We start from the raw sequence: 12,952 nt of genomic DNA, 5'->3' as shown, positions 1-12,952 counted from the left end.
ATTAGTTTCCTTGGTTATTCTTTACACGTCCCCCCACCTGGTCCTCGAAGCAGCTCGGGGGCCTAAGTGCTGGCATCTTGATGGAAGGGGTTTATTTTCTTTACCCTGGACACCAGGTGCTACTTGCTAAAAATAGCAGGGACCCGAATCTCTTCCCTTTAGGGTCCTGGATGCTCTCCAGCCAATTTGGCCCCTGAGCCGGTCCAGGCTTTGTTACTTTCCTCTTTGGGGTGTGTGTGTGTGTGTGTGTGTGTGAGAGAGAGAGAGAGAGAGAGAGAGAATCTCCCTATTCTCAACTGGGACGGCTTCTTCCGTCCTGGTTGTTTCACAGGGTTTCCAAAAGGTAAAGTAGGACAACAAATGTGACTGTGCTTAGGAAAAGATGAGTCGTGGCGTTGAAAAGTGTTATTAACTAGCTCGCAGTGTTAAATCAGTACCCCTCCGCCTTCCCGTGAGAGCGAGCAGGATCTCGTGGTTACGGCCTTGGGCTCTCTGATATGGCTTTTGCTGGCTGTGTGATCTCGGGCAAATTATTTAATCTCTTTAAGCCTCAATTTCCTTATCTGTGAAATAAGGAGAGTAACTTTATCTGCTTTATAGATTTGCTGTGAGAGTTGGAAAACTGACAGTTGAAGTGCTTCCTCTAGTGTCTGGCGAGTGGAAAGTGTTCACTTAGTCAAGTGCTCGCGCTCTGCATTCCTGCTATGCCCAGGAAGACCTTCCAGCTCTTTCCAAACGTATCCGGACAGACAGGAGCACCGATAGCCTCCCAAGGCCCACTGAAAACCAAAAGCATTTGCCAAATGGAAAGATATCACGTGCCCAAGAGAAGGAACTGTCAAAGGCTTGGATGTCGATTCTGATACTTTGGTCCACTGGCCAGGCTCTGTCTGAAGTGGTCTCAGCATTTTTGGAAAATGCAGATGAAGCAGCTGAGGTCCTGACTCACCCTCCACATAACGAAGATGCTCTGAGCCTCTCCCGCCTTAAAACCAGCCAGCCGACTGCCAACCGCACGTTTCAACAAAAGTCAAGCTTTTTGCAAGGTTACCGCATGAACTTTCCCCACTTTTTCACATGCCCTTACCTCTGAATAAGGCACGGCCGCCTATCCTTGGCCTGTCACTCTATTACACCTGCTCTGGTTCCAATGACCTCTTTGTTAACCAAAACCAATGGCTATCTTCCGATCTTCATTTCTTTAAACTTTTGGCCACAAAAGGAAAAAGGTAAGGGACCTTCACGTGTGGGAAATACATTTCCACGTTTGAGTCTAGAGAGAGCAATTCTTGAAGCCGAAATCAAAATTTTCACGTGAACGGACTTTGTTCTGCTGACAACGTCCCATATGCAGATACAAAATGTGAATTATTCAAGTAATCAAGGGAACTAGGTCTACTAAAATATCTTGCTGTGACATCAGACATCTGAAGTGAGGTCTGATGACAGGAAAATGATTAGCGCACAAAGCAATCTGCGGCTTTATCCTGCTAGGGGACGGTGATGGTGGAGTGGGTACCTGTCGCTTGCGGTACCTGATGGCCTGATGGGTCCTGAGCATTTCAGATCACTGTCTAATCATTCTGCCTGTCCAATCAAAGCGTATTTGTCCTGTGTCCCCTACCCTGGAGACCTTCTTTGTTAAGGAGCCTCCGCAAAGACAGAAGCAGAATGCTAAAGTCCTTCATTTGCATGACAACTGACACTTCCAGGGTTTAATCTCAGGCAGAGGCAGGAGGGCAGGTTGGATTTTCGGTCAGGGGAATTTTTTCCAAGGGCTGTGAAACCCTCTCCCCTCTCTAGAGCCGAATGCATTTTAAAGGAGCGTTTGGTGAAGCTGCTGCCCCTGTGAGTCAGGTCATTGCAGGGAGGGTTCATCATTCTCAGAGGCCCTGGACGGCACCCAGGGGTCCAGGGAGCTGGTCTAGTCTGGTTCTGGGAGTCTGGGCAAGTCTCTTCCACCGACCTGACCCGGTATCATCGCCAGTGAAAGGAGGGGCTGGCCTAGATGACTGCTAAGGGCGTCACGTCCAGTTCGGTGATCCCCAAGTGACTTTTTAAATCTCCTCTCTCTCGACTCCGCGGCTCTCCTAATTTCTTTGGCCTGATTTCACCAGCGAGATCACTCCTTATCTCGCTGCCTCTTCGCTTACTTTCTGGCTCATGCTCCCAGGGAGACGACCCCAGGAAAACGCGTCTCACGGGCAGACTGCCTCCGCCTTTGCAGACAGCGTGTCTCCTTGCTGGGTTCTCAGCGGGGCAGTTACAGGGTAAATTCTGGGTACACACAGGATAGTCACTCCAACCCAGAGAGGCTCTTCAGCCTGAACTCTGGGTCTCTTCCCTAAGCTGGTTCACTGATGCTGGCGTGAAACGCTGGCTGGGTGGCCAGGTGTGAACCCCGACGGTCCAGGTGGGCGGCCAGGCCCTGTGTGGAGCGCGCTGGTCTCCTCAGGCCTTTGCTCTGCTCTGGCCATTACTTTCTCTAGAGAGTCCCAACTCTGAGGTCGATGAAACTTTCCCCTTTTTCTTTGTCTTGCTCCAGTTCTTCAGACCCAAGCTGAGGGAGGGCTGGGGCCCCGAGGCGGTGGTGACTCACCAGTTCAACATGTCCACGGGAACTGTACCCTCTTCCTTGGAGCTCATTAGTTAGCACTGATATAATGAGGTTTTGTTTTTAAGACTCACAACTTGAAATACTGTAAAATTCAGAACATTGAGGATAAAGAGATAATCCTAAAACTTTCCCCAATAGGGTTAACAGAGAAAATACAGGACACTCAGTTACAATTGAAGTTAATATAAGCAACGGATAGATTTTTAAAATAACTGCGTCCCAACCATTTCCTTGTTTATCTGAAATGCAAGTTTAATTGGGTATTCTGTATTTTTATTTGCTAACTGTGGCAATCCCATTCCCCGGAATCGAGCAAGATCACCCAAACATCCCGCCGTTGACCAGGCAACCTGAGCGATGTTTTTTTAAAAATTCTGAGATGTTATGATTTTAATCTAGAACCCCATACCTATGCCGCGCATCAATGAAGTATTAAAACATTTTAGGACAAATTTAGACATTTAAAGACATCAAAAGACTTAGAAAAATGAGTTCTCAAAAAGTTAACCAGCATGCATTCCAGTACAAGAGACCGACCCAAAAGAAGGCGGCGTGGGGTCTACGCAAGTGCGACTCGGGTTCAAAGGGCAGGAGGCGGTTCCTAAGGTAGCAGGTGTTCAGCAGAACTCACGTTACAGGTGAGGGTCTTTGATGGCAAGTAATAGAAAACCTAACTCGAACTGGCTTAAACAAGAGCCGAAGGCGGGCGGTCTCCCAGGCTGATGTAAGCGGTTCGCAGACTGATGAAGACCCGGGCGTTTAGCGCCCTTCTGCTGTTGGCTTCACCCTCAAGCCGCTTTTCCTCCTGGTGCTAAGGTGGCTGCCAGAAGCGACCTGAGCAGACGCCTCTTCGTGCAGCCCTAACGGAGAGAGCCTGGCTTCTCCTTTCCGCAAGTACCTCCTCGCGGCTCCCGGCCCGTCTCCAGCAGAGGCCGAGCGGTCACCTCGGTTCTCCCGTTTAGCGCCCACTGTGTGCAGGTGCCGTTCTGGGCACTGGGGACGGAGCAGAAAACAGAACAGACCAAACTCCCTGCCTTCCCGAAGCTTCCATTCAGGTTAACAGATGATAAACAAGCCTGCGAAATATCTGCGTGCTGAGTGAGACAAAGCAGAAGGGGGACAGGAAGTGGCGGAGGGCGGCGGAGCTTAGGGACGGTGTCCGGGCTAGTCAGTCCCCCCTGCGAATGTGACCACTGCCTCAGTCTAACCACGGCGATGGAACAGCTTCGGGCCACGTGACCACACTGCCCCTCTTCCCGCAGAACACATGAGGCGGGTCTGAGCAGGAGGACGGACGCCCCGGAGGGAGGTCCCCTGGGAAAGGAGGAGACTTAGAATGCCTGACGTGGAGGAGACCTTAAAACTAGCGTTAGAATCGGGAGAAACGGTCACCTGAATAAGAAGTCGCAGCCGCGGAACGCCGCGGGGCCCCTCCGTGCGTGACGTGCAGGGTCACAGCAGCGGCGAGGCTGCCGCTCGTTTTCAGATTTTAGGACAAACTGGCAGAGAAAGCACGGAAGACGCCGTCGCAACCGCAGAGCCAAAGCTAAGTGCTGTCGGGTGAGCCTTCCGAGGCCGGGACGCTGCCGACGGGAGCGAGCGCCGACGTCCAGGCCGGGAGCGCCAGCGTCCTCGTCCCGTGCATCCCGAGACAGGTGGGCTCTACTCGGTGGAATAAGAAACGACGCTGCATGTTTAGTAGCTAAAGTCACAAAGGTCACCAAACGCTAGAGAAACCAGATGTGTCTAATGATGCCGGGAGCCGGGGAGGGCCGCTGGGAGGTGATCTGAAGAAGTTAAATCTAACGGTGGGAAGTGGAATGTCTAAGACGGACCCAGTCGTCAATGGCACGTGGACTCACGCGCGCTGCAGAGAACGACGGCGTTTCCGTTTGCCTGCAGAATGAACACGTTCAGGGGTTCGCTCTGCGGGGTAGGACTGAGGGCGAGTGAAGGACAAAGCACTGTTTTCATCATGAGTCTCTTGAGACAGTCCGACTTTGAACTATGCACACGCATTACTTCCATTTAAAAAATGTCTGGCCTCCACTCTGGATTCCGACAAGCGATACATGTTCATTACGGAAAATTTGGAAATAAAGAGAACTTTCCAGTACTTAAAGGTAACTCTTAAAATACTGGTGTATTTTTCTTCTGGTCTTTTTTTTTTTAACAGATGACGTTTACACACATTTGCGTTTAGGTGGGGTAAAGATGCATTTTGATGAATTCAGATTCACGATATAAACTGACTAGCTTAGATTCCTCAGGATTGAAAACAGGCCAAAACAAACATGATCTTAAAGTCTTTATGTGGCGAGACCTTGACATTCACACAGTAACAGTAAAACTAGCCCGCTCATCAAGGACACTCGGCCCCAGCAAAGTCAAGTCCAGTCCACTCTGGTGTCAACCAAGACCGACAGCTATTAATTGCGGACAAATTAAGCGGCAGATCTGTTTCCTATCCGAGGGCGGTTACGTAGCCGCCTTCCATAACTGAGGCGTGGAGTTCGGCTTCTGGCTTTCTCCCTGAGCGTGCCCGCCCCTCACCTGCGCGCGGTGCCCACACCCCTCCGATCCAGCCGACATCTCGGAATGCGCAGCATTCTGCCCGCCTTGGCGCCGTGGCCATGCGGTCCCCTTTGCTTGGACTGTCCTTTTCGAGCCGGACGGCCTGGAAGATGCTACAACTCCTTTAGGTCTCGGCGCAGACGCTCTGTCTCCTGTGACAGCCACCGAATCCCTCACGGATACTGTGCTGCTGCTTCCCTCGCGCCACCGACGCCCACACCGTGGCTCGTGTGCCCACGCGCGGAGTTCATAGCGCATGCTGCGCGGTCTCACCGCCTCCAGGTGAGCCTGGGCCGGTCGCCTAATCGCCACGAGCCTCAGCTTGCTCATCTATAAAATGGCATTGACGATAATACCCACCTCAGTGGTTACGGAAAGGAGTAAAAGAAAGACACGAGGACGGCACCGGCCCGGGGCCCCGACCACGGCGAGCACGCGGAAGCCGCGCTCTCGCCTGTCGACCCCACCGCGGCTGCGAGGACGCGCTTGCATGTCTGGCCGCTGAGGCTGGGGCCTAACTTTTCATCTTTATGTCCCCTGCACCACTGCAGAACTTGGCCTCGTGTCCTTGAAAGTTTGCAGACTAAATGAGTGAAGAAGTGATGATTTAGAGAGTGAATTCAGCTGCCTTTCTTTTTATAATTCTCATTTTCAAGGATGGTAGTTTCAAGAATGGGCCCTGGAGTCACGCAAAAAACTAACCAGTATTAATTCAGCCAACATTTTTCTCATTGAAACAAAGACTCACTCCCTGGATACATTTACTATGCGATCAGCCCAGAGAAAGATTCATCTGAAAGATAGGCGAGCCTCCCAGCAGTGCGGGGCGTCTCTCCTGTAAGGCCTCGCAGAGCCAGCCAGATGCCAGCACTTCTGGCCCAGAGACTGAGCGCTAACGGCTAATGCGTTTCAAGGACAAATGACGCGTTCTGCACCACAACATAAGTGAGAAGGTCGCGAAAGCACTTTTTAAATGATCTTATTTAGTGCCTCTGAGGTTGTGGACGGCTGACCCATGACCACAGGGACTGTAAGTCCTCAGGGTGATCCTGTCCTGACTAGGAGGCACCACCCGTCTGCGCCTGACCCCGGAGCCCAGGCTCCCGATGCCCCTCCACTGGGATGAGAAGGCGCCTGGCTCCGCCCGCAAGACGGTGGGGTTCTGCCGTCATTTTTCAAGTCCGACTCTGACCTCGACACCCCAGTAGTTAGTGGGGAGAATAATATTTGTCCTGCTCGTTTTCAAAGGCTGCTGGAAGTCTCCAGTGGGCCATTTTATCACGTACAGAGTGATCTGCAAACATGAGGGTTTTATTAATGTGAAAAACACATCTCATCTCCCCTGGAACATCGCGATGGAGGGACGGTGGGGGCGACAAAGACCTGGACGAAATGGGGAGAAGCGCTCAAAGGCCTCATTGCCAGATATCTCCCAAACGCCGCCGAGAGCGCGCCCCGTGAACTGAGCGCGGGGGCACTCCGTTGGCATCCCCCTCCTTGCCTGTCGGCTAATTTTTGCCTACGATTAACTATCAAACCACTGAGGCCTAACTGACATGTGGTTTAATTGGGCTCTGTTAATGGTATGGCTTTTTTACGTAGGAAGCTGTATCTTTAATTTTCTTCCATTTAACTGTGGGTTACGGAAAGCAGTTTCAAACATGTCTGCTGAGCAGACAGCAAGTTTTGCCACTTGAAAAGTGCCCAAGTCTGTTTGGGCACTTCACGCAGGAAAGCAGACTTGGGGCGGCTCTGGCCTGCACCCCAGGCCGGCGGGCTCCCTTTCGGCAGCTCTCCCTGGCGCCAGGTCTCATCCGTTAGGACTGAGGACGTGCTCAGCATCAGTGGTGGCAAAGGGCTCGGTCACTTTCTCTCCGACAGTCCCTCCGAAGCGGCCTGACTCAACCTCAGCCTAGACACATGGAGACGATGACATCGCCAGCCCGGGCTTCCCAGCATCCCTGTACGCTTTTTGGTGACAGCCCCTGACCTCCTTTGGGGAACCTCCCTCTCCCGCCACTCCTCCTCTGCTTCCGTTTCTGTGGTTCCAGTAGTGGGGACCTCGGAGCCCCTGCTCCGGGGCTGGTCATGTGCCCATCCCCAGTGTTGGTTCCGGGATGGGCCCATGACCCACGCTGGGCCAATGAGAGGCAGCCCTGGGAGTTCGGCAGGAATGACTGGGAGCGAAAAGCTCTCATTTTCCCCTTAGTGGGTTTCGATCAGTGGAAACTCTAAGCCCAGAGTTTCTGGTTATAACAGAGCCTGGCCGAGAATGAAGCCGCCATAGAGGAAGGGAGAACCCAGGGATGGGGACAGGCCACGTCCTGCTGGCGTTGTGTGAGCGCGCGGATGCAGCCCTGCCTAAGGATTAGCCCATCCTGGACGCTGCTGTTACACAAGCCAGCTTGCATACATCTTTGTCACTTGTAACCTAGACCTGCCCAAACGATGACACAACACCTTTCTGCCTCAGCAGATTTTTCTTAACGGATCCTTAAGGAAAATCAGAATCAGGCAGAAAGAAGTCAGTCTGTAGAAAAGAAAATTCAAACACTTTAAAACATACATATGTAATTTAAAACAGAATTTCACCCCTAGGAAACCTGGGCTTGGGTCTGCTGGGCACACCCCTCATGCTGTCAGGGGGTCCCACAGATAATTCTGCGGCGTCTCCCTGGTGGGAGAATGCGCCATGTACCAGCGGAGACCCTGGGGTTCATCTGTTCATTCAGGGATTGGGTCCCTGCCTGTGCTAGGTGACAAGATGTGTCAGAGGAACAGGGTGGCTCTGTTTGTTTCCCTAACAGAGACTGTGATCTAACAGATTTTAGTGAATCAAGAACGCAGGACCCACAGAAGACAGAGGAAATCAGCAGATTTCAACAACGAAACCCCTATGACGTGCGGGGCCACCGGGGGGCAGACCTCGTGATCTCAGAGGGGTGTTGATGTCAGCATTACAGAAGCGTTCTTGCTCGGATGTTCGTTTCAGTCTCCGACGACCCTCAGATCTTTTCGTTTTCAACCTTGAAGAGTCTCCTTAGAAAGGAAATTGAAGCAGCTCACGGTACGAGGGTTGTAGGCGCTGAACGCCACCGCCCATCAACCCTCTTACTCGCTGGCTTTCCTTCGGGGGTGCCGAGACGGCTACGGATTTAGTGCCTTTATTCCGCTGAGCTGTAAACACTTTATGTGGCTGAATGCGTTTTATCTTTCCGAGTGTCTGCTGATTGCACCAGGGGCCGGAGTTAAATCTCCCAATTCACAGAGCGAAAACCCAACGCAGAGCAGGCTAGAGGACTGTCTGAGTTGTCCCACGTAGGGGCTGAGACCGGTCCCTCGTCCCCCGATGTGCCTCCCTGCACCCCCAGGGCCCGGCCCTCGCTGGGGCCCTGGCCGGTGGAGCTCGGGGATTTTGCCGCTTTCACCAACCGGTTCGACTGCACGTTTCTGCCCGAGGGACCTTGCAATGCAGAGTGTGTCGCTCCCCTGACCGGAAGCCGTCGCTGCTTCTTTTTTGCCTACGAAGCACAGTCCGGACTCTTTAACCAGGGAGGCGAGGGCCTGGGCGATCGGCCCCCGTCTGCCACCTTCGCCCTTCTCCCCAGGGCGCTCTCCTTCCACTCCCCGGCCCGTCGCTCCAGCCCGGCCACTCCGCAAACACGCCTCCACTCGCCTGTGCCTTGGTTCCCACGCCGCCTCATCCTCTGGACCACCGCACACCCCGACCCCGACGTTTTCACTCACTGAATTCCTTCCTGTGCCTCCAGGAAACGCGTCCTCTTTCCCGAGGCTCTCTGAGACCTTCCGTGCTGGGAGGAAATCCTTCGCTCTCGCCCTCCTCGTTCTGTTTGAGTTATTTCTGCTTTTTTTGTTTTTGTCCAGCCTGCCCGTCTCTCCCGATGGCGTGTGACCTTGCCAAGACGGGAGCCCTTTGTGGCCCCCACTGTGGCTGCCACTCGGAAGAGGACGAAGTGAGCACTTGCTGAGCGGATGACATGCGCATTTGGCCTAAAAATGAGGCAGACGCCGTCCCCTTCCTGGGAAGCGCGTCTCTCCCCCTGGTGCGCCCCGCTGTCCGGCCCCCAGTCCCCGGTGAGAAACGCATTTCCCACCAAGGCCTGGCACGAACACGGTACGGACGCGGCGTGAGACGCTGCCGGCGCTCGCTGCTACGGCACATTCCGATCTGTTTCTTCTGTTTTCTCTCCCACCGCGTCGCAGTCCAGCCTGACATTGCATCGCAGAGGGTGCTGGCTGAGACGCGCTCGTTGGCTTCCCGCGCCTCCTGACAGGGTAGCAGGGGCGCCGGCCCAGTGGTGGCTCCACGTCCTGTGAACCTTCGCTCACGTGTCGCTTCTTCAGAACGTCTTCTCCTGAACCCAGGTTAGACGGAGCCCCCGAGGGAGATGCTCACAGCCCCCCCACTTCACAGCACCAGGCTTCATGAGGGCGGGGCTTCCTCGCTTCCCGTCCGTCACCACATCTCAGTGCCCGGGACACACAAGTGCGCACCAAGCCTTTGCTAAATCCCTAACTCGGGTGTTTTTAAACTGGGGGCGGTGAGCGGCCGTCATAATCAGATTTGTGCTTTAGACGGGCCACCTGCATTTTGGAAGGGCTGTGGCAACAGTGTAACCCGGCTGGTGCCTGCTCAGACCCCACAGGCTCTAGTCCCCGTCCCCACGGCCTCATTCCAGGGGCGGCTTATCCTTTGGCTGTCTTGGCTTTCTCCACTGTTAGTTTCGAGCCAATGAAGGTGGGCAGGACTTCAGGCAGGATCGCCTCTGTACCGATCCGCTTCACGCTGAAGCCTTAGTTGCTAATTAGGGGGCGGCCACTGCTCTTATCTACTGACGGCAGGCCCCCGGAGGTGACCTGGGCCACCGGGAGAGGAAAGGCAGGTCCAGCGGCCATCGCTCAGCGTCCAGCGCCAGCTCTGCACCCAGGTGTGCCTGGACAGTGGCCTTGCGCCCAAGGCAGCGCCCAAGGCAGCGCCTACGCAGTGGGACCGAGACCTGACTCTGCAAGAGACGAGGTACTTGCCCTCGTCGTGAGGGCACCCAGCAGCGGTTCAGACTACCACGGCCGCTCCCGTTGGGTTGTTAGAACCGCCAGAGTAACGACTAACGCCACCCGCAGACATTGTCGGCACAGGTACGTCAGCCATGTGACCGCTGGCCTCTGGGGGAGTCGCGAAACCTAAACCAAGCAAAACAACAGGAAGACAGTTGTCTGGGTGTCTCGTGAGGAGTGATCTCCTTTCCTGGGTCACTCTGTGCAGAGAAGGGACATTGGCCACATTGTTGCCACCAACCTCTCCTCTGTGAGGCACACTCTCTGTCCCTTCCTGGTTGAGTATGTATTGCACTGTTTCTTCCTGGATAAACCAGTTTGCACGTTCCTCCCAGATAAGCCTCGTTTCACGATGTGCTGTCCGCGTTCCTAATCTGCTGAGCCCATTTCTGTGCCACGACCTTGCCCGGTGCTCGGCCTTCCTCTCGGCTTGACGTTGCCATGACTTCAAGGCGGCCGCAGAACTGTCTGGGAGTACGCTTCCTCCCGTCTCGGGAAAAAGTGGGAGAGAGGGGAGGAAATGCCCGTCAGATAAATAGCCGTCTGCTTACTTACCACACGGGAGCAAGCTGCGGTTTGGCACGAAATTTGCAATAAAGAACCCATCGTACAGATATTAACAATAGCAAGAAACGCGATCCAAGCGCTTCATAAATATGAACTTTTCCACTCACAACTTCTGTCTGATGTAGGTGCTGGCAACGTCTCGCTGCTGCTGGAGGAAACTGAGGCACAGAGAGGTTAATGTGCCCAAGACGAGTTACGGTGACACCGCGAAGTGGCACGGGTTGGGTCGTGGAGCGCGGACATGTGGACAGCTCTGACATTTCAGTAGCATGAAGTGTTCTGGTTTAAGCTCAGGTGTCAGACACGGGGCTGACTTCAGTATCTCTGGGAAAACCCACTTACTGTCATTTCCCCCGCAAGTCCGAGTCTGGAGAACAAGGCTTGGAAGCGGGTGGAGTCGAGGCCCCCTCAGGGCCAGGAAACGGGAAGTTGGGACCCATCGAGCGGCGGGGACGTGACCGTCAGGGTCCCATCAGTGGGCCAGCGTCCCCCAGGCGTTTTACTTAATGTCTTTACATTGCTGGCGCCATATTCAAAGTCCCGGGAGAGGACCAAGTCGCCGTGCCACCGTGTGACGGCCGCAGCAGGGAGGGCCTGATGCGCTCACGTCTGAAGTGCGAGGTAGGCGTCTGGATTGCCCGCCCACCACGGCGACCCACAGAGCGAGGAGCACCCCCCGAGGGGACAGCGGCGTGCTGGGAAGGGGGAAACGGTGCTGGGGAACCACGGGGCCCCGCGTCCGCCCGGCTCTTCCCCTCCTCCCGTCAACACCGTAGGAGATGACATTTAGGTTCTTACATTAAACGGCATTTGTGGCTTGGCTGGGGACCCTGGTCACTAAGCGTTACTGGTTCCCGAGCAACCTTCCCTTCTCCTTTTTTTCTATAAATTTTACTGAATGTCAGTCATCGGAACCACAGGAACCCCGTTCTCCACGGCGCTTGCAGTCCGGGGGAAACGTGTGAAACAAGCGACCGCGAGACCAAGCATGGGTGTGCCGGCCGGCGCGGCACTACCCACGAGGGCGGCGAGGGGCGGGCAGAAGCCCGCGCGGGCGGGAGGCACCGCAGAGGCCTCCCGGAGGGGGCGACGCGTCGGCCGGACCCCTCAGGGCGGGGCAGGTGGCGGCCAGGCACAGCGCCCTGCCCTCGGGTCCCCCCGCGTGGCGGAAGTCCTGCGCTATCTCATAGCGGGGGTAGGGGGGTGGGGGGGAGCATTTTGTTGCCTTTGTTGTTGTCACAGTGACTCAGAGGGCCCCACCTGGTGTTTGGTCACAGAAGCAGGGATGCTGAAGACGGCCCTACATGACAAAGAACTGGCCTGTCAACGTGCCAACAGCCCCTTTACCTACGCAGTCGTAGGGGCTAAAATCTGCCTCCTGGCAGCCAGCCACCCCTTAGCGACCCCTGCTCTGGAAGTCCCTGGACCCGGCACAGCAGCTGGGGATGGATTGGTGACTCAGAACGGGCAGCGGTGAATCTGCCAAGGAAAACAGTGCTGCTGCTCCTGGGCGGACGCGATGACCACTGCCCCGGGGGGCAGGGCGCTGGGGAGGGGGCCGGACCGTTCAAGACTTCGGACTTAGGTGCCCTGGGAACCACTGACAGCTGCCCGGCAGGGGAAGAGGATGACAAAATCTGCGCCAAACTTCAGAACTCCGCACATTTAGGTTCCGCGGGCATCTTCCAAGGCCCGCCCCCGTGGAGAAACGCAGACTCCGCCCTGCCCCGCGGCTTCTCCCGGCCTGTATCTTTTTAATGTGCGGATTCCATGTTTTCCACCCAGAGATAAAGGACGAAGGCGGAATGCTCTGAAAAGTGCTGTTCCTCCACTGGCCTCTATCAGGTGTGGTCCTCGGAACTGCATCACATTTCAGAATTTGCTTTCTGCTCTGGAGACAAGAATGGAACCGAGCAAGTGTTCCCGTCCCAGGAAGTCATTGGTTTAATGCAATTAACTACCTAGTGGAAAATCCCTCTCCATCCCAGCGATGCTGGTGCCGTTGTTGCCAGGCCCAGGGCACTGCCAATGCATCTTCGCCAATTTCATTAGCGGTGGCCGTTTCCGCTTTCTTCCAGGCCAGTAATGAGTTTGTCGAACGAGGCCAGGTCCGGCGCC

Source organism: Rousettus aegyptiacus, unplaced genomic scaffold (genome assembly GCF_014176215.1).
Source record: "Rousettus aegyptiacus isolate mRouAeg1 unplaced genomic scaffold, mRouAeg1.p scaffold_m13_p_17, whole genome shotgun sequence".
In the NCBI taxonomy this organism is placed as follows: domain Eukaryota; kingdom Metazoa; phylum Chordata; class Mammalia; order Chiroptera; family Pteropodidae; genus Rousettus; species Rousettus aegyptiacus.
This window is presented reverse-complemented; position numbering follows the sequence as displayed.